This window comes from Ambystoma mexicanum, chromosome 2p, assembly GCF_040938575.1.
Source record: "Ambystoma mexicanum isolate Mex_15411 chromosome 2p, UKY_AmexF1_1, whole genome shotgun sequence".
In the NCBI taxonomy this organism is placed as follows: domain Eukaryota; kingdom Metazoa; phylum Chordata; class Amphibia; order Caudata; family Ambystomatidae; genus Ambystoma; species Ambystoma mexicanum.
Window position 1 is genome coordinate 1299860319 of NC_090923.1, and position 19886 is coordinate 1299880204.

Consider the following 19886-nt stretch of genomic DNA (forward strand, 5'->3'; position numbering starts at 1 on the left):
TTGACAAATAATAATAAACAGGCTCAAATCTGATTTGTTTTGATTTAGAAGAAGGATGTCCATATATTTTGGCATGGATGTATTTGATAGGTTTATTTACAGAAAGAAATAAAATGCAAATCTGGTTTATTCCAAGTATTATTTTTATTAAAACACCTCAATAATGGAAATCATGGCTATAGCATATCTTAAACTGAAGGATCACTGGGATTGTGAGTGCCCAGAACATCACTTTACATAGTAATTGTTTTGACCAGGGATGGTATCAAGTGTTAATGGTGGACTAAATACCTTTTTGGTAAACCATATCTATCCCTAATTCCTAATGCCATCCAGCATTTTTCTCAAATCTCATAGGACAGGAGTGTGATTAGTAATTTAACCCAGTCGTAGAATGTGCAGGGATTGCTTTTTGGCATCAGGAAATATTCTTTAAAAACTCTATATTTATTTCATTTACGGGATTGCATCATACCAATTGGGACTAGTGTACAGGAAGAATCTACAAAGATTTCTGCTCTCTACTTGTGGATTTTTTTTAAGCAAGGCACAAATTAATATGGTATAGCAAGATCATCCCACTCGCAGAGGTTAACAGCTCAAAACCATATGAGCTTTGGAATGGCCAAAAGAATCACCTTTCCCGACAGGCCTTTGTGACGAAAGTTGGGGGGAAAAAGGAATACGAGAAGCAAATTCTAAACAGCTTTGTTTATACCAATAAACAGTAGGAAAGGTTTGGATAAACGCCAATAGGGAATAGTGTAAAACATCAGTATGGCCTGGCTGCAAGGTTTAAGAAAACAGTGAACAGGTTGGGAGAAAAAACATTGTTTTTGTGAATTGTAACAGTCTCTACGGTTATTGGTCTCCCTTCTAGCTTTAGCCTGAAGTCTGTTCCATTCCAGGGAAACTGACTCCTGGGAACGGGGTTGGCTAAAGGCCAACAGGACCTAGTGGGGTAACAACTGAAACAAAGGAGATCAATCCAAGAATAACAGTGTCAGGAGGCAGAACAAAGCACACTTCTGAGAAGGTCTAGACTAAAACATATAGTGTCCTGAGCCCGAACACCTCGTGGTGGCTCATAAAGTCACTCACTCATCGAGAATTTGATTGGCCAGCACCCTTCTTGTCTTTCTTAGAGCCCCTGCAGAGGGGTTGGCCTTCTGTACTCTCCCTCTCCCCCTTGCCCTGGGGTTTGTCAGGCTGCATTAACTGTGGCCCCAGCCAAAGACAGCCCTGCTGTGTGCCTCTTGCCTGCTCCGTTTTTTGTTTTTCTTCTCTCCAGGCCAAGGCCACCAGAGGCCCTGGTATCTCTGTCAAGCATTTGCCCACCACAGTCTGTGGTCTTTCCTTCAAGTGTGCACCTATCATAAGCTCTAGTCTCTCATTCAAGTTTTAACCCACCACAAGATCAGGTTCTATTTCTCAAGTGGTCTCTCATTCCAGTTCTGGGATTATTCCCTTTGCTTCTGGGTACATCAGACCGGCACCCAGCTCTGGCTCACCCCTCTCTCCCATGGTTATATTCTGTCCTTGGCGCTAAAATTACATTTTTAATGGGCATTGATAAAGCAAGCATGGAATGTGTTATTACATGATTAGACTGCCATTAAGGTGCAGCCAGTCTAGTAATTTCTTATTGTGTGTGAGAAACCAAAGGGTGTCTCACTGACTAGTCCCTTGGGATTAGTCATCCAGGTGGCCGGGGCACGGCCATCACTATTGGATCCAGACCCCGGGGGTGGACCAGTGCAGGAGGATCACCTGAATGAGGGATCCATGGGGAGTGGTATTGGGGAACCCGGAGGAGAGACGCGGTATCCCGGTACCCATTTCCCTATAGAACACCCTCATTCCAAGTACTAACTAGGAACTTTACTCTCCCCCACCCCCCCTTTCATACACACACTCTGCTGCACAGAAAAAGCACTTCAGGGAAAGACAGACTCGCACACAACCAGTCAGTTTGACATGTCTCAACATCTGTGTCAGGCAGAGTCAGGCACTTAACATTAATGACTCGCACCTGAATCCTGTTACCTTTCCCCACTGGGATAAAAGGCGGAGCATGAGATCACCCCGAGAGCAAGGTGAGAAGGGCGACCGATGCAAACAAGACCAGCAGAGCGGCAAGGGCAGGAAATCCCAGGAAGGCGACGCAAATGTGAGCAGAGCAGACGAGCCCAGGAGGCAAGTGAAAGGCTGTGGGTCTACCAGCTGCAAGGTGAAAGTCGCTACCGAATCCCAAGGGGGCAACTCCCTGCCACTGCAGAAGGTCACAGCGGTACCTCCTTCATGTGCTGCGTGATGACTTGAAAGGAGGCTAGCCGCACTGGGTCAAAAGCCTTGACTGAACGGAAGGTCTTGACAAATTGTATCAGCCGCTGCCAGTGAATGAAAAGGGAGGCCGGGTTGTGATAGTGTATGAAAAGGACATTAACGTTTGAAGTGCTCATGAGGTTGTTGAGAAACGCGACCGAAAGCACATTGTAGCAAGAATGAAGAATGCTGAGATTGTGCATGCAAGCAAAGCCGCGAGAGAAAATAACTAAGAAAGGAGGCGAATAGTCAAAGTGGTCATACGAGGAGAAAGTCGAGGGTACAAACCACCCAGTACAGTCGAAAGTCTTGACAAGAAGTGAAAGGAACTGCAAATGGCAGAAGGCCTTGGAAGAGGAGGCCAGTGTAAACCTTTGAACTGTATCCAGTATTGTGGGTTGCACGTAGGACGGCAGCCGTGAGAAGGAGAAGCTTAATTGTGAAAAGTAAACGCACTTGCTACAATATAACAGGGTGGCCCGGTGAGATGCGATCGCCTATCGGAAGTCTCTGTATTGAACTGGCAAGTACGTTAAAAAGGTAAAGCGTGAAAGATTGCAAAGAAACAAGTTTGATGCTGGCAGTTTGAAGGCTTGCGCCCGATTGCGGGATGCCAGAACTGCCTACAGAGGAAGGTCTGAGCCCTGAGGAGGGGGGACTCATTGTTTAAAAGGACATTAAGAGTTTCTGAATGGTATAAGCTAGTAGAACTGGTAAAAGTAACTGAACTGTGATTTGAATGAAGGCTCCAGTGAACCCAACGGAGGGATGCTAAGTGAAAGCAAGGGAAGGTGAATCCTGCATTTTTATAAAGTTGTTGAACAGTGGGTTAAAGACAAAGGTGAACCCAACAAAGTGGTATCACGAGAAAGCCTCAGAAGAGGGTAATCCCGCATGGTGAGAGCTTGGGAAAAGTCTTCCTCTGCCAGGCAAAATACATTAATTTAAGGGATCCTGCCTTTTTGGAACAAACGGCTTCCTGGTGCCTATAGACTCGAGGGGTGCTCACAGGCATGCCACTGTTCCGCCTTGTCCCGTGATGCAGCGTGGGGAAGGGAGTGTATTAGTTCAGCAGTCCTAAACTACCAAAACCCTTTTGGACATTTTAGTTTGCATTACACTCTTTTGTTATATATATCATTGTCTTTCACCCTTTTGTTATATAGAGTAATGATTTGGCAATAGGTTTTTTAATATAGGCCATTTTGTTCTGACACAACACCACTAGGACAGCGTTTTCTTTACTTTGATTGTCGTAGCTTGCTCCCATCTTAGATTTAGGTTTAGATTAGGTGTTTTTCTCGCCCATATACTGTTCAATAAACACAGTTGGATTATACTCCTTGTGTCTGTCGTGCTTCTAATAACCATGCCTTCCTTACATGTGGCATAGTACTTTTTACTCGCCATCATAAGGGTAAAGCAAAAATTATAATTATTGTTATGTATGTAGTGTGGCCTATATTGTGCAGCCAGTTTGGACATGGTTTTCTTATTGTGGCATGGGATTTTTAATGGCAAAGCCAACAGGAGTATGTCCTTTTGTGGCGATACTGTAATGTATTGACGGAACCATTGTGGACATGTTTTCTTATAGTATGTTTACAGGCATTATGTGCAAAGCATACATGCCTATGTGCTTACATGGCAATTGTGGTGTATATTGTGCAACCAGAATGGAAATGTATGGGCACAGCCAGTGTGTTTTTTATTTTTATACTGAGATATATTGTGGGCAAAGATATCATGAAAATGCATTGGGAAATGCGTGCTTTTGGTCGCTGACATTTATTGGCTTTTTGGATAGGAGTGACCCTAAAAAAAAATTGAAAATGTGTTGTATAGTGCACCATTTTAACTTATTATTCAAACATAGTTCTTGGGTGTGCTGGAGTGGAGGGGAACACCCAAATCACCTTTGGTTGGTTTTGCTCACTCACTACGCTCGGTCACTCTGGCATATTTTTGGGAAATGTTTACACTTCTCCAATTAATAAAATCACCAGCCATCACTGGGTTTGAATGTGTGCATACAAGGTTCGGGCGGAGGCAAGGGGCATTGGAGCATGATGTTTTCTTACGTGTTTTCCTGGAATTTTTGGGCAAAGCCAACTTGATCAATGTTATTACATAGAGGAGGGTTTGGGGTAGGAGGTTCATAGCGCAAGGAGGGAGGCAGATTGTACATTTTCTTTCTGTGGCATGGCATTTTTTACTTGCATAAGGGGTAGAGTGAGTATGATGTGTGTTCCTACATGTGGAGGGTGGGTGGATGCACTTGTGCAGCAAGCAAGTAGATTTTTTGTTACTGTGGCATTACATGGCAAAGTTAACATGAAGAGTATTCTTACGTGGTGGAGCAGGAGTTGGGCAAGCGAGCAAAAACATGTTGCTTCCAGTGGCAGGAGATTTTTACTGGCATTAATGGCAAGGCCACTAAGGGAATGCTTGTACATGTGGATAAAGGCAGATACTAAAGAGATCTACTGGCAGAGCCAGCATGAATGTGTTCTTATGGTATCATGACTCTGCGTAATATTAACGGCCATCCATAGAGTTGGCTAATACATTTGGATGCCAGGAGCCAGGCACAACCTCCTTGTATCTACGCTAGGAGCAAGATTTAGGCAGGGGTCTGTAACCTTTGGCTCTCTAGATGTTTTGTATTACAACTCCCATCATCCATAGCCAGCTAAGTCAATGCTGAGGCATCATGGGAATCGTTGACTATAAAATCTGGAGAGACACATACTCATATCTTTCACCTAGTGCAGTGTGTAGAGTGCCCTTGAAGCAGCGTGATTATGCACATTGCTCATGAGTTGTGGTCCAGGCTGGCTCAGAATGTGGCGCAGCCCATACCTGGTTGCCGAGCTTGGGGGTGAGGTTGGGCTCAGCAAGGCTTGCAGGGCGGGCCCACCTTTTGTTATGCTACTGCCTGGGGTAGGACATGGAAAAGGCAAGCTAGTGTTAACAAAGTGATTCACAACCCCGTGAAGCAAAGCCACACTGAAGTCGCATTTATAAAGCAGAAAGGCTGAATTAAGGAATAGGGGGCACTTTTGTGTTGTACGGTTAACACTTAGCCGATTTGATGATGAAAATACCCACTCGGGTAAGTTATAAAAAAACAATCATTTATTACAATACCACGCTAAGGCACATTTAAATATGTTACGGTAAGTTAAAATACTTTAGTACATATACACAACTCACCCTTTAGTACACACTACTTTAGAATCCCAAACAGTTATTTGCACAATAAATGCATTCACTAAAGTGGAACTAAAGTACGGAGATCAGATGTTAAACACACATTATTCATTGGCCTTATACTTACCAGGCATCCAGGACACGAACTGCAACTTCAGAAGTCCAGCCCTTGCCTGTTCAAGTCTCTGGTAGTCTTTTGGGTGTCCCAAAATATTTCTGTGGGAAAAGGTCAGGAGGGCCCACTCAACTACAATAGGTAAAGTACTGACGTTCAGTTAGTGCAGGGAAAATGCAACTATGCGGAATAGGGACTTAATGGTCTGAAGTAGAGTTCCAGCAAAAGGAACAGCAGCTAGAACTCCTGGGGTTCTCAAGGATGACCCATAGAAGTACAGGCGCGAACAACACTCTCCTGCAACAGCCCCAGATAGTGTTGTTAAGCAGGATGTTACACCCAATGCAAACCTAATGGGGAGTGGGCCAGCATAAGTGATCTCGGGCCCCCAAACTCGTAGCACAAGTTATGCATGGTCTCAGGCGACAGTGAATCGCTGGGAAAAAACAGGCTAACCAGTGTAGTCACCATGCAGGGTCGTGGGTTTGGGGGCGCTCGTTGCTAGTCAGCTTTAGGTTTCTCTGGAAACTTCAGATTGTATGCGAGGGCACCCATATTCATTTCCACAGTGAAGGATATACGCTTGGAGAGATCTTAACCAATGCACGTTTTGCATTGACCTCTGACAAAGCCTGGAGGCACTCAGCAACTTAGTGGTTGAACTTCTGTCTTCCTGCAGTCTGGTCTCCTGGTGAGGGGCAGCAAAGCAGATTTTCAGAGTGCCAGCAGAGCCCCAAGGATACCCATGAAGACTTCCAGCTGTAAGGCTTTGCAAAGATGAACATCTGGTTTTGGGCCTTGCAGAGAAAATGTAAAGGGAGAGTACCCCCCCTCCCACCCTGGCCCTCTCACCCCTGCCGCCCAGCACCCCCACTGGAACCTGATAAAAACGGTCCAGTAGTTGCAGAACAAAAGTACATGCAGGAGGTGAGTGAGATGAAAAAAGTCTTAATTACCTCCAATGTCAATGAAAAATAATCCCAGTGAGTCCAGCAGTGTAATGCTGGGAGGCCTAAGGACAGAGAGGGTAAGATTTGCAAAAAGAAACTGTGCTGTCTTCTGACTCAATAACCTGCCTCTTTTATACCTCTGGGATCAGGTGTCTGTTATTTGATTCGTTGGGCCAGTAAGGTGGTTCACTGCAGTGTTCTGATGGTGAGTGGGATTTTGTAGAATTCAATGAGAGTTTAAAGAGCTGGTTGCTATCTTGGAAATGTCTCATGTGCTTGAATAGTTTGTGTGGGGGGAGAAGCTGATTTCCTGCTCTTAAGTTTGCTGTTGCTTTTGCAGGTAAAGTGCTTTTAGCCTGGGAAATTTCAAATTGTTGGTTCCTCCCTGCTTCCCTTTTCTCTTTGAAATTTTGGAATGGTTTTAAGGGAAGATCTGTTTTGCATGTGCAAGGTCTGCTGCTTTAGAAGGGAAAACATTCCAATGCATTGTTCTAGCTCAGTTAGGGTTGAGGCTCTGTTTCTATGTAAAGGAGGGCAGAGGATGCATTTTCTTTCCCCTACCCACCTATCCTGTTATGTGTGTGGCATACCTCACCTCTGTTCTCCTGAGAGCAAGGTCGATTGTTCCAGTTTGGTTATGTCATGACACTGTCCTCTTCCTGGGTGGGCTTTGTGCCTTCTTCCCCAAAACAATGGAGTGGGACTTCCTAAATTATTGGAGTTGTGTGGCTCCTAAAACCTGCTTGGGTCTTAGGAAGCATGGAAGGACTCTGGATCCCGGCCAACATGCTCCCTAAATGTGTCTTTGTCAAGCCTTCATTCCATCGATCATACCACCTTGTCAAATTCATTGAATGCTTGACAGAAGTGTAGCGCAATACATTTAAACCCTCTTTTTATAATAGTTTAGACTTATAACAAGCAAAAATGTGATTGTCTTTGAAAAAAGAACACTTCCGATTGTACTCATTATGTTTAAGTGGCAGGTTTGAGTGCAGCCGGTCTTTCCCAGAGGAGGGACCTAAGCAATACATTGAGGGACAAAACTTCTTAAGTATTGTCTGTACAATTCCTATTTTAGTAAGAAGTTCTCACTCTTTTCAGTATTTCAGAAATGCTGCTTTTCCAGAACTAAGGATTGTCACCTATATTGTTTTTTTTCTCCTGAGTTTAACATGTTTCAGTTTCCAAATTTCGATTTATAAATTGAGTTTGGACCTTTTAAGATGTTCACTCCAAAGAGGACTACAGACTGTTCCATTTAAATTAGTTGATGCACAAGGTCCTCATCCAGGGCAAACAAGTGGTATGAACAGAGCTTTTATAATTGTGAATGCAGCTCTTAGGCCCTGATCCCCGTCCTTCACAGTTTAGTTGGGAATTACTTGCACCACAGGCAGGTCTAGAAAGAAACTCCCAAATATTTCTATTTATTGATTATAAAATGGGATGTCTGCATGCTCCGTTTCTTTTTATGTAGACCCATAAATAGTATCAACTGCCAAACCATGTTCCATATGTTATTCTTCTCCAGCATGGGGTCTGGCATGGATTCACATGCTCATGAATATTCCCCGTCGTCAGGCTGGGAATCCTCGGTACAGAAAAAAATCAGTATCATTTTCGTTTCTGATCTGTCTTTCCTAGTAGTAACCAATCACTGATCTCTGGGTCATACTGCCCACTGCCAATGACTGCCCTCTCCCTAAGCCCCGCCTCCGGCAGCCATCCTCAGATTTTTACCGCACGTTCAAATGTTGGCAGTGCTCCTGCTATAGCTCTCGAGCTTTTGCTGCGTTTTCGTGCTTTTTCAAGGAGAATTGCTCACTTTTCGGTCAAATTGAGCCTCAAGCTCCACCGTCTTTACATCTGATCAACAGGGACCCGTTTCGGAAGTTTCTACGCCCCTCAAGGGTGAAGATTTCATCGAACAACGCTTTTGGAGGATTCCAGAAGTTTCTGAGGCCTACCCTGGACATGGCCTAGGAGAAAGGGAGCTCGACGCCCGGGAAGCTGTTCAGGGCCTGCCCTGGATGCCAGCTGCAGAACGTGTTCAAGGAAGATGAGAATTCCTTATGCCTCTTCACGAGGACAAAACGCACGTGGAGGAGGACTGTGCGTTTTGTGGGAACATATCGGAGCAGACCATAAGGGACCGCCATCTTCGTCTCGCCAACTGGCTGGAGGGAAAGAGCCCGTCAGGTGAGAAGAAAAAGAAGAAATCCGAGTGGTCTTCTAAGTCCTGTGAGGGCGCCCCGGCGACAGGGGCCCAACAGAAGGCTAAGCACCGCGAGTCCGCGGGCACCGGGAGTGCATCCTCCCCAGCGCCATCGACCACGAGCCAACGCTCTGGCTCGGGTAAGAGGAAATCCGAGAACCCGGCCAAGCTTCTGGAGAGGCCCCGGTCGATCTCGAAGATTTCGGCTGATGGGGAGCGAGGCGGAGAGCCTTCCCCCAAGTTGAAGGCCACAAGCACGCAGTCGGTGACTAAGGCCTTGATTCACCCAGCCAAGACCTCTATCGAGGAGTTCGCGGCAACGCTGGCGCAGCCTGCAGAGGTGACACCTGTGTTAGCGGCCTCGGGGCTCAGAGTCTCCCTGCCATCTTTCAAGCTCATCGAAAGAACCCCCACGAAGCCCCCAGCGGAGAAAGAGGGGGGGCAGTGACCGTCGTGGATTCAGACACAACCGCCGAGGAGGAACTTGTCGAAGCCCCTGAGAGCCACGACACGGGCATGGAGGAGGACCAGCCCGTCGAGAGGCATCCTGACGAGGGGGCCGACGGAAGTGACGGCGGCGCCGACGGGACCCCAGACCAACCATCGCGCCCGTCGCAGCCAGTGCCTCAGGACAACGCGGTGGCCATTTTGATGGCAATTCAATCCTTATGCTCTGAAATAAGGACTAGATTGCCTTTACCCCTGACGGAGGAGCCGGAGCAAGACCCGACGGAGGAGCCAGGGGCAGGGCCGTCGGGAAGTCCACCACCCAAGAGGAGACCAACACATCCTCCTGCACCCTTCCAGCCCTCGAGGCCTGCTTAACCCTCCTCCCCGTCCGCGGGGATGACACGGGCACCGACACGGCCACGACGGGCACGGACGACGAGGGCGGCGACGGCGGGGTGGACCTCCCATCGTCCCCCCCTCTCCGGGCTTCCCCGCCCAATGAGATTGGATCCTTCCATGTGATGATCTCCAGGGCATCCAAGCTTTTCCAGCTCTGCCCCGAAGAAAAGAAGGAGGGGTTCCTCTATCAACGTCGAGAGACCAAGAGGAAGACGGTCCTCGCGGTACCTCTACTGGATGACATCTGGGACGAGGGGCTCTCCCTCCTCAAGAACCCGTCCACGACGCCGGCAAAAAGGTACCGATACGAAAAGAAGTTCCGGGTTCCTGATATGGCCCCTCTCTGCCTTAGAGCACAGCCGACACCGGATTCAGTCGTCTCGGCGGTGGCCAGGAAGGAAGGGAGGGGGGCATCGACATCGACTTCAACGCCGGACGGCGAGGGAAAGAAGCTCGACGCGCTGGGACGACGAGTCATCACGACGGCGGCGATGACGATTAAGGCGGCCAACGCCCTGGCTATCGTTGCCCGTTACGACAGGGTACTTTGGTATAAAATCACTCCCTTGTTGGACTTCCTGCTGGACGACAAGAGGGCAGAAGCTCTGAAAATCCTGCAAGAAGGCAAGGTGGCGTCGGACCACGCCGTAACGGTGGCGACAGACATCGCTGACACCGGTTGGGCAACAGTGTTTGCCTCAGACGGCGCGGATGGCTTAAGGCGACGGATTTCCGCCAGGACGTACAAGCCAAAGTGTTGGACATGTCCTTCGACGGGAACAACCTGTTTGGGAAGACAGTCGATGAGTCCCTGCAAGCCATCAAAACGGACGCGGAGACATTCCGCGCCCTGGGAGTTCTCCAGCAATGACGGCCGTCCTTTCGGAACACCGGAGGCAAGCAAGGGGCCTCCAAAGGTTCCGGCAGCAGCTCCTCTACCTACCGTCAAGTGGCCCGTTCCTCGTCGCAGGAGGCCTATAGAGGACGGGGCAAGTCTGGAGGTTCCCACTGTCGTCGCCAGGGAGGTCAAGGCGGCCTCGAAACAGGACTGAAACGACCGTGGTGTCGGGCCCCCACCGAAGCACCCCACTGGGAGGCCACCTGGCGAAGTTCATCAGTGTGTGGGAGTCCATCTCGCCCGACCGTTGGGTGCTGGATACCCTGGCCCATGGGCACACCCTCGAGTTTCTAAAGAAGTGCCCTCGTGTGCCACCCGTGGCCAGGAAGGAAAACCACGTACCCCAGCTGCTGCTTGAGGTAAGGGCGATGCTCAAGAAAGGTGCCATCGAGCTCGTCCCAAAGAGACTTCGGGGCTCCGGGGTCTACTCAAGATACTTTCTCGTAAAGAAGACAGGAGGTTGGCGTCCCATCCTGGACCTGTGGCGACTGAACAAGTACATCAAGGCTCAGAAGTTCCGGATGGTCACCCTCCAGCACGTGCTGGGACAGCTGGAGGAGGACAATTTCCTGTCGTCGTTGGACTTGGAGGATGCCTACTTCCACATCCCCATTCTAAAAGGACACCGGAAGTTCCTCAGGTTCGTAGGCCAAGGACGGCACTACCAGTTCAAGGCCCTCCCGTTCGGATTAAAGTCGGCACCCAGGGTATTCACCAAGGGCCTAGCACCGGTGACGGCGTGGCTACGCCTGCAAGGGATCCACGTCTATCCCTACCTGGACGACTGGCTCATCCGAGCAAGGACAAGGGAGCTCGCCGTAGAACACACAGCGAAGACCATCCAGCTAGTCACGGACCTGGTGTTCTCCATCAACTTCCCCAAATCCCACCTGGACCCTTCGCAGGTCGCCCTGTTTCTGGGAGCCAAGCTCGACACAGTGGCACGGCTAGCCTCGCCGTCCGACGAAAGCACGAAAGCCACTCTGGGCAAGGTGCAACGCCTGCTAGCCACAGACGTAGCCAGGGTAAGATCCATCAAATCCCTTCTCGGGATGATGTCCTCCTGCATCTATCTGGTATGCCTGTGCAGACTTCGAATGCGTTACACTGCAAGAGTTCCTCGACGCACGCTGGATCCAGGCGACGGGCAGCTTCGAGGACAGGATACCGCTCAACGAGACCTTCCGACGAGCGATCCGGTGGTGGGGCACAGACTTTCAGACCCCAGCTCACCAGGTAACGTTGACGACGGATGCCTCCCTGGAAGGGTGGGGGAGCGCATACCGGAAATCTCCACGTGAGAGGCCTTTGGCTCCCGGAGGAAAAACAGCTTCATATCACCATTCTGGAGCTCCGTGCAGTGTTTTGGGCCCTCAGGTCCTTTCTTCTGTCCCTCAAGGGCAAGGTGGTGAGGATCTTCACCGACAACACCACCACGATGTTCTACATCCGGAAGCAGGGTGGAACCATATCCCCAGCCCTGTCCAAGGAATCTCAGGACCTGTGGCACTGGGCCGTCGACCAGGGGATGTTTCGGGTACCTTTTCATCTGGCAGGGTTAAAGAACACCCTCGCCGACTCACTCAGCACGGAGCTGTGCTCGTGCCACGAGTGGGAGCTATGCCAGGATCAAGTGGATCGACTCTTCAGGCTGTGGGGCAGACCCCATGTCGATCTCTTCGCGATGGCGACGAACTCAAGTGCCAGAGGTTCGCCAGCGGGTTCCCCCAACCGAGGAGCATGGGCGATGCTTTCTCGTTCCCCTGGGAAAACCTGTTCCTCTATGCTTTCCCGTCGTTGCCACTGCTACTCCAGCTCGTCAACCAGCTCAAGAGGTCCCAGTGCAGGATGATCCTCGTCGCACTGGCGTGGCCGAGACAGATCTGGTTCCCAGACCTTCTGGACTTATCGGTGTCCCCACCAGTCAAACTGCCCGTGGACGCAGATCTTCTCTCCGGAGAAGGGGGCGCCATTCTTCATCACGACCCGAAGTTGCTGAACTTGCAGGCCTGGCTCCTGCAGCACTAGAGTTTGGGGGATACGATATACCAGCCGACTGCAGAGAGGTTCTTGCAAAGGCCAGGGCGTCCTCAACTCTCAAGTGTTACGGACACAAATGGAAGAGGTTCTCTGTCTGGTGCCAGGCACAGACGATTAACCCTCTACGGATTACGGCCCCTCAAGTACTGACGTACCTACTGTCGTTGGCCAAGGCTGGACTAGCTCACGCCTCCATCAAGATACATCTGGCTGCCATCTCCAGATACACCAGGACAACAGGACGGGTGTCCTTGTGGTCTCATCGCCTGGTGAAGGAATTTATGAAGGGACTATTCCGCTCGTTCCCGCCGGTGAAGGTCCCAGCCCCGACGTGGGAGCTCAACGTGGTGCTGACCAGGCTCATGGGGACCCCTTTCGAGCCTATGCATACGGCACCGTTGAAGTTCCTATCGTGGAAAACAGCTTTTCTTGTGGCCATCACCTCCGCACAGTGCGTGGGAGAGATTCAGGCCGCCACACTTGACTTTTCACGACACAAGGGTGGTGCTCAGGACGCATCCCTCCTTCATGCCCAAGGTGCCGTCGGACTTCCACCTCAACGAGCCCTTGGTGTTACCAGTTTTCTTCCCGTCGCCGGCGGTAGCTAGATGTAGTCGCTGGATGTAGCTAGAGCGCTGAAGTTCTACGTGGACCGCACAAAGACTTTTCGGAAGACATCGCAGCTTTTTGTGAACTTTGGACCTGTGAATCAAGGGAAGGCTCTCTCGGCTTCCATTTCCAGATGGCTCTCCGGCTGTATAATGCACTGTCACCGGTTGGCAAACCGACCGCTGCCCGGCCGTCCGAGAGCCCATTCGACCAGAGCGATCGCTGCTACCACGGCGTTCTTGTCTGGTGTGCCCCTACTGGACATCTGCAGGGCCGCTACGTGGAGGTCGACGCACACCTTCATGAAATTCTACTGCGTCGATCGGGATTCCAGGGAGGAGTCCAGGGTCGGCTAAGCAGTGCTGCGCAACCTGTTCGCCTGAAGGGCCTGGTGAGGAGGTAAGAGTTGCTTAATGTTGAGTTATGTATTACTTAATGTTGAGCCTTTTGCCACCTCCCGTGGTTGTGCATGTGTGTACTGCTATGTAATCTTATATTCATGAGCATGTGAATCCATGCCAGACCCCATGCTGGAGAAGGAACAAGTTACTTACCTGTAACTGTTGTTCTCAAGCATGGGTCTGGAATGGATTCACATGCGAACCCTCCCGCCTACCCCTCTGCGGCTCTTCACTTGGTCATACTGCCACTTTACTTGCTACCAAATCTGATGGCTGCTGGAGGCGGGGCTTAGGGAGAGGGCAGTAATTGGCTGTGGGCAGTATGACCCAGAGATCAGTGATTGGTTACTACTAGGAAAGACAGATCAGAAACGAAACTGATACTGATTTTTTTCTTTACCGAGGATTCCCAGCCTGACGACGGGGAATATTCATGAGCATGTGAATCCATGCCAGACCCATGCTGGAGAACAACAGTTACAGGTAAGTAACTTGTTCCTTCCTGTGTAAGTAAGGTTGGGGCATGACGTATGCTTGCAAGGGGGGAAATTAGGGTGTTGTGAAGTAAGGCAAGCAAGGGTTGAGAGGCCCTAATCAATATGGAGGTCATTTTTCCTTTCTCTGTCATTGTCATGTTCACTAGAATTAAGAAAGGAGACAATGGAGGACACTAGGAGCTGCGCTTTTGATGGTTTGGGTCCGAGACGGATTTAGCTGGGGCAGAAAGTTGAACAGTTTGATATTTTCCTTAATAGTGTTCCTTTACAGGAAGCTGGATCCATCCCATCCAAAGATGGAGGGGCTCAGAAATGTTGCTAGAGGGGACCTTTGTGAGGCAAAATGGAACCTTGCAGGTGGGGTTCTACAACTGCCTTTTATCAGACCTCCTCATAGAAAAAGGTTCATGAACCCTTAGTGGGATGACCTCTGAATAACACAAGTGGGAGAATTTTATCTTGAGTTTACTCTTTAAGGGTTTTTTTTATTATTGTAGTACTCAGTTTTCTGTATTTCTCAAGGTCGTTGTCACATTTGCTTAAATTACTGCTCTTATTGAAGCCTCTGTATTGGCTCAGACTTGTTTGCACGATTTCTTGTTTATCTTTGATTACTCCTCATGTGCGTGTGCGTACCAGTTGGCCCTACGCATGTCAAGAGGCTGGTACGTGTTAATTTGGAGAAGTTACCGCTTGTGCAACATCCTTTTCAACAAGAACACCCCTTGTCTCGCACGCGTGCAGAGACTTGATTGTGGCAGGTTGAATTACATCATCTCCTTCACCGAGATTGTGCGAGACATTACCCCACATTGAGAAGTATTCTTGTAGTTCTTTTATAAACATTATTTTCAATGTAACAAGAAAATAATCAAATCCAAAACAGTACATGTACTGGTATTAAGATAGGATAAAGCAAACTCCATAACATTTGAATCACCATAGCAAAAAAGCCTTCCTCAAGACATTGTGCAGCATTCATCTCCCATTAATATCCCACGAAACTCCTCTCATCCTCATTCGTAAAATGCATCCTTATAAACTTCAGAGAATAGAAACATGCGCAAGTAGAACAGGTTATGTTGTTCAATTTTCATTGGGATAGGAGAGCTGAAAGGGAGACCCAATTCTTGAGGAATTTAGGTAAGGTATAATTTAGCAGAAACAACCACATGAGCACTAATTTTCCCAAAGAGATGAACCTGACAGTTTGTTTGACTGAGAGACAACCTCCAGTTTGCGGTTGTAAAGTCATAAACAAGAAACTTTGTGAAAAGAAACTATGGCAATAACTATGCCAGTTTTGCACCTTTGTGCCTTTTTTGTTGACTGAAGAAGATCAACAACTAAACTATAATCCATTTGAAAGTAGTTACATTCAATATGCATGACTAACACATTTGAGCCACTGCTCGGCAGAAAAGGAACGTTCTCGCATGAAGGTGAAATGTATCTGTTTTGATCTTGAAAAATGCAGGGAACAAAAGATTGAATTCCAGTCAGCTGATCTGAAAATAAATTTCACAACTTTCTTGTTATGAAATAGTGGGTGACAAAATACTCTCAGGTTATAAATGTTGATGAAGGACATTTTTTTGCACCTTTGTACCATATAATACATTATAGTAGGTGAGTCGCAAGCTTAGACTGCAATGTAAATGTTGCAAAAATCCATTATTTTATCAGTCATGTTTGTGCTGTTGCTTCATTTTTTTGGTTTGCCCAAATGCTTTCTACTTGTCATAATTCTTCATGGTTACAAACTGAAATGTATTCGTTATATTCTGTGTATTTTATTTATTTATTTATTGGATATTTGTAAGGCGCCTATACAGGAAATGGTGTTTCAAGGCACCAAAAGACAAAGATGGGGGGGGGGGGGGGAGACAAGGGAGAAAGATACAATGATATTCCTAGGCCTTGTGACATTCCTTTTAAAATGTCTTTTTTTAAGTGCATATGGTTGAGTAAATCAATCTTTTACACTGAACGTGATTACAGTTCATGACAGAAAAACCATACAAATTCCTTAGGTTAATAAGATCACGCAAATATCAGCTACAATTAAAATACAATACGTTAATATCCATATTTAAATAAAACGTTAGGTTAGTAAAAGAAGAAATAAGAGTAAAACATGATTATTAATTCAATTGTTAATTAGGGAATTCTCTAAAAGTTAATTTGCCGCAGCAATATGTGGTGAGCAGCATATGTCACCACAAGAGACTCTGCACAATATAACGTACTCTAGAACTGATCAGATTGGTAAGACATTAAGAATAGCCTTTCTCTTAATTTGTTCGGAGAGCATGACATTCAGTAAGTATATGGCGGGATGTCTCCACTTGCGATTTGGAAATTCTGCAAAGCCGCTCCTCCCAAGGGATTGCATGCTCCTGTATTCTCAATAACAGGTAAAAAGTCAAAGCGCAAATATAGACTAAAACGTATTAATAAAGGAGTACGCAATTTGACTAAACAACAGTGTCAATAAACATTCCCTGATGGGTGTATGCAACATATTTGCGCAATTTTACTAAATGCGAAAAGAGACTGTGCACAATCATGTTCCCTAGATTTCAAGCCGAGTTTACTCAAAAAGAGACAACACCTCTGACTCGAGCGGAAGGGACAAGCCTATGTCCATGCAATAATTGTGTAACCAGACTCTCCAAATCCCTATACCAGGTACTGCATGAGCAGCGTTTCACATGAGCACGTGTAAGGCTCAAGAGCAGACCATTAGTAAACTCCGCCAAAATTAATTTTGGCCCATAGCTTTCAAGCAGACAATTTCCACATGATCGCAAAGACTGTAGTCCCAGTTCCAATCTAATGGCCTCCACTGGAACTGATCCAGGGAGGCCAAGTATAGAGCGCAGAATTTGTGCCTCTAATTTTTGTAGCCACTTAACAGCCCTCTCCGGCAATACTTCTAGGACATATGAAATGGCAGGGATGAGAGAGATCCTGTGTGCGTTTACTTTAGCCTCAATAGAGCCTCCTCCACAATTATTAAGAACTTTTTTAATAGAAAGCCATTTCAGCCAAGCTTTCGGTGGGATCGGCAAGATAGTAAAAAGAGGGACAGGCCTTGATAGGAATACCCAGGTACTTATATTCATCTACCTGATCCAGGCTAGAGCCATCTAGTCTCCAAGTGAAGGAAGCACCACAATGGGCCTTTTGCCAATAGTCATAGTTTTGGTCTTGGCTGCATTTACACAGAGGCCATTTAAGTCAGCATAGTTTTGGAGCAAATTTACTGAGCGCTGAAGGCCCATCAGCGTCCTGTCTAAGATGACAGTATCATCTGCATATATTAAAGAGACAATATCATCATTCCCATAATGTAGGGGGTGATTGTGTGCGTACTTCAGAGCCAAAGGAAAATCGACAACATATAAACTAAAAAGCAGAGGAGCAAGAGTGCACCCCTACTTGAGCGTTGTGTTAGTAGGGAAGGCCTTAGATAGCAAACCCTCCTGAGACATCCTTACCTGGGAACTAGTATTGCTGTGCAACAATTTAATAAAATGAAGTAGCGAGGGGTCAATACCCCATGGCTCCAGTTTCGCCCTTAATCTAGACCTGATGACGCTGTCAAAAGCAGCACTGTAATCAACCTAACACATACAGACAAAGTCTCAGGGTTTTGATGAGTATCAGAGATAAGTGTTAGGAGAACCCACATGGAATGTGAGGTACTACAGTTCTTCCTAAAACCAGACTGTAAGATGTTCAAGACACAGTTTGAGTCACACCAGGCTTTCAGCATCTCTAATAAGAGAGTTGAAAAGATTTTGGCGCTACAGTCAAGCATTGCCAGAAGCTGGTAATTACCAGGCTGCTGATGGGGGCACCGCTTATGGACAGGTATCAACACAGATTCTTGCCAGGACCGGGGAATGGTACCGGCTTCACAAGTGTGCAGAAATAATTCATGCAATAGAGCAGCCCAAGGCGAGGGGTCTTCTTTGATTACAGTGTTGCGCTGACCATCAGGGCCAATGGCCCTGAAGGCTTTAGACTTAATAATGGTGTTGACTAAGTCCACCTCCCTGACATGAGACCAGACAGCAGATCCAACCATAGTATCGGTAGCAACCACAGGATTAATTTCCGTTGAATTCCAATACAATTCCCCAATAAAAAGGCTGCCTCCATAATCCCACACACTTCACAAGCAGTCGATCCCGCTCTAAATGATTCTAACAGATGCCACAAATGTTTTGTATCATGGGTGCAAATCAACAGATTGATGAACCTCCAACAGGAGGCAGATTCATTGAATTTATAATCTTGTAACCAACGCTTGTATTGTGCTACAATGTTTGCTATGGATTTTCTTTTGTCCACTGCTAAAAGATCACCACTTAGCTTAATTCTGCGCACTGTGGCATTAAGTTCTTTTTTCTTTTTTGGCAATGCCCAAGTCAAATGGGACCAGAGGGATGCCTGAATATCTACTGGGGATGTAATGCCTGTGGTCAAACTACCAGTACGTGTCTAACATAGTCTTAAGATCCCAGTTACTATCTCTCAACATTTTACCACACATCATCCCACTATGAAGCAAGGTATTGTTAAGGCTATTGATATTAAAGGTAGTCCACAAGAGCCTCTTTCCTTGTAAATTCACTGTGGGATTATAACACAGGGCTTCTTGGGCTTTCACTGGTTGAGAAATACATTTCATACAGAGCATGGCATGATCACTCATATCTACTGGACAGATCAAGAGATCGGGTAGCAGGTCTAAAACAACACTTAACAAAAATAAAACCAATGCAGCTGCTATATAAGCCATTTGACCAAGTTACATGTGTTTCGGAAGCCTTGGTTTTTAAAGGATATAAATCTAATTCAGCCATGACCTCCAACCACTCTTTATATTTTTTTACAGCTAAGGATGTTTTGTCCTCCTGTACAGCCCACAAAGTGCTCAATGTGCAATCAACGTTAAAGTCCCCAGAGAGAATGCTAGGCAGAAACATGTGCAGTTTCCTTAGGGACCACTGCAAAAGATTTAAGACTACAGGTGTTGGCAGTAAACCCACTTGGTAGCAGTCTGTACCAACCAGATTTACCTGATAGCTGTGGCTGAGCAGTCAGACTTCCCTCAAGAAGAGTTAGGCAGTATGCAAAGTATACTCAATAGGCACTCAGATACAATAATACAAGCAAACACTGACCAGAGCTTTGGTATCAAAGTATATAATTATTCATTTAAAAACACACAGTTGAAACACTCCAGCACTCTTATTGTAAAATATTCTAAACACAGTTACTATTATGATATATACACCCCTTTTTCCCCATTAGAAAATCACAGTAAAACACCACTTATTTACATACAGAGCTGAGCGCTTAACTAGATTGCACTCTAATAAGTTTGTGAAAAAGGGGGGGGGGGACGGAATATGAAAAGGTACACCACTCTACGATTCCAGAACACTGTTAGCAAGGCAGAGAGCAAAAAGTCACTGGTGAGCCAAAGTCCAACGGCTGGGCCCACTCTTAGAGAGAGCAGAGCACAAATGCGCCCAAGATCACACAGTTACACTAGGCTTAGAAAGTCTTGCAGAGGGTTCAGAAAAGCGTTTAGAGAGGCTTAGAAAAGTTTAGCCAAGGTGTCCCAGGCTAACCCAAGGGAAGCCAGGCGGGACACGGTACCTTAAGTGGGAAGGATCCTCCAGTGGTGGCAGTTGTTCCTGGTAGTGGGTGCAAGTTGCGTTGTCGTCCAGGGGAAGAGAAGATCTCGACTT

The 19886-nt window shown here is 47.1% G+C and overlaps 2 protein-coding genes across 2 annotated transcripts in view; one reads left to right on the plus strand and one right to left on the minus strand.

The window, feature by feature from the left end:
• EIF2AK1 (eukaryotic translation initiation factor 2 alpha kinase 1) overlaps positions 1-19886 on the plus strand; it is a 1543308-nt gene that overhangs the window by 1118106 nt on the left and 405316 nt on the right. The gene's annotated exons all lie outside the window — the stretch shown is intronic.
• The window catches only part of ANKRD61 (ankyrin repeat domain 61), a 159451-nt gene that overhangs the window by 1159 nt on the left and 138406 nt on the right, over positions 1-19886 (minus strand). The window lies entirely within an intron of this gene.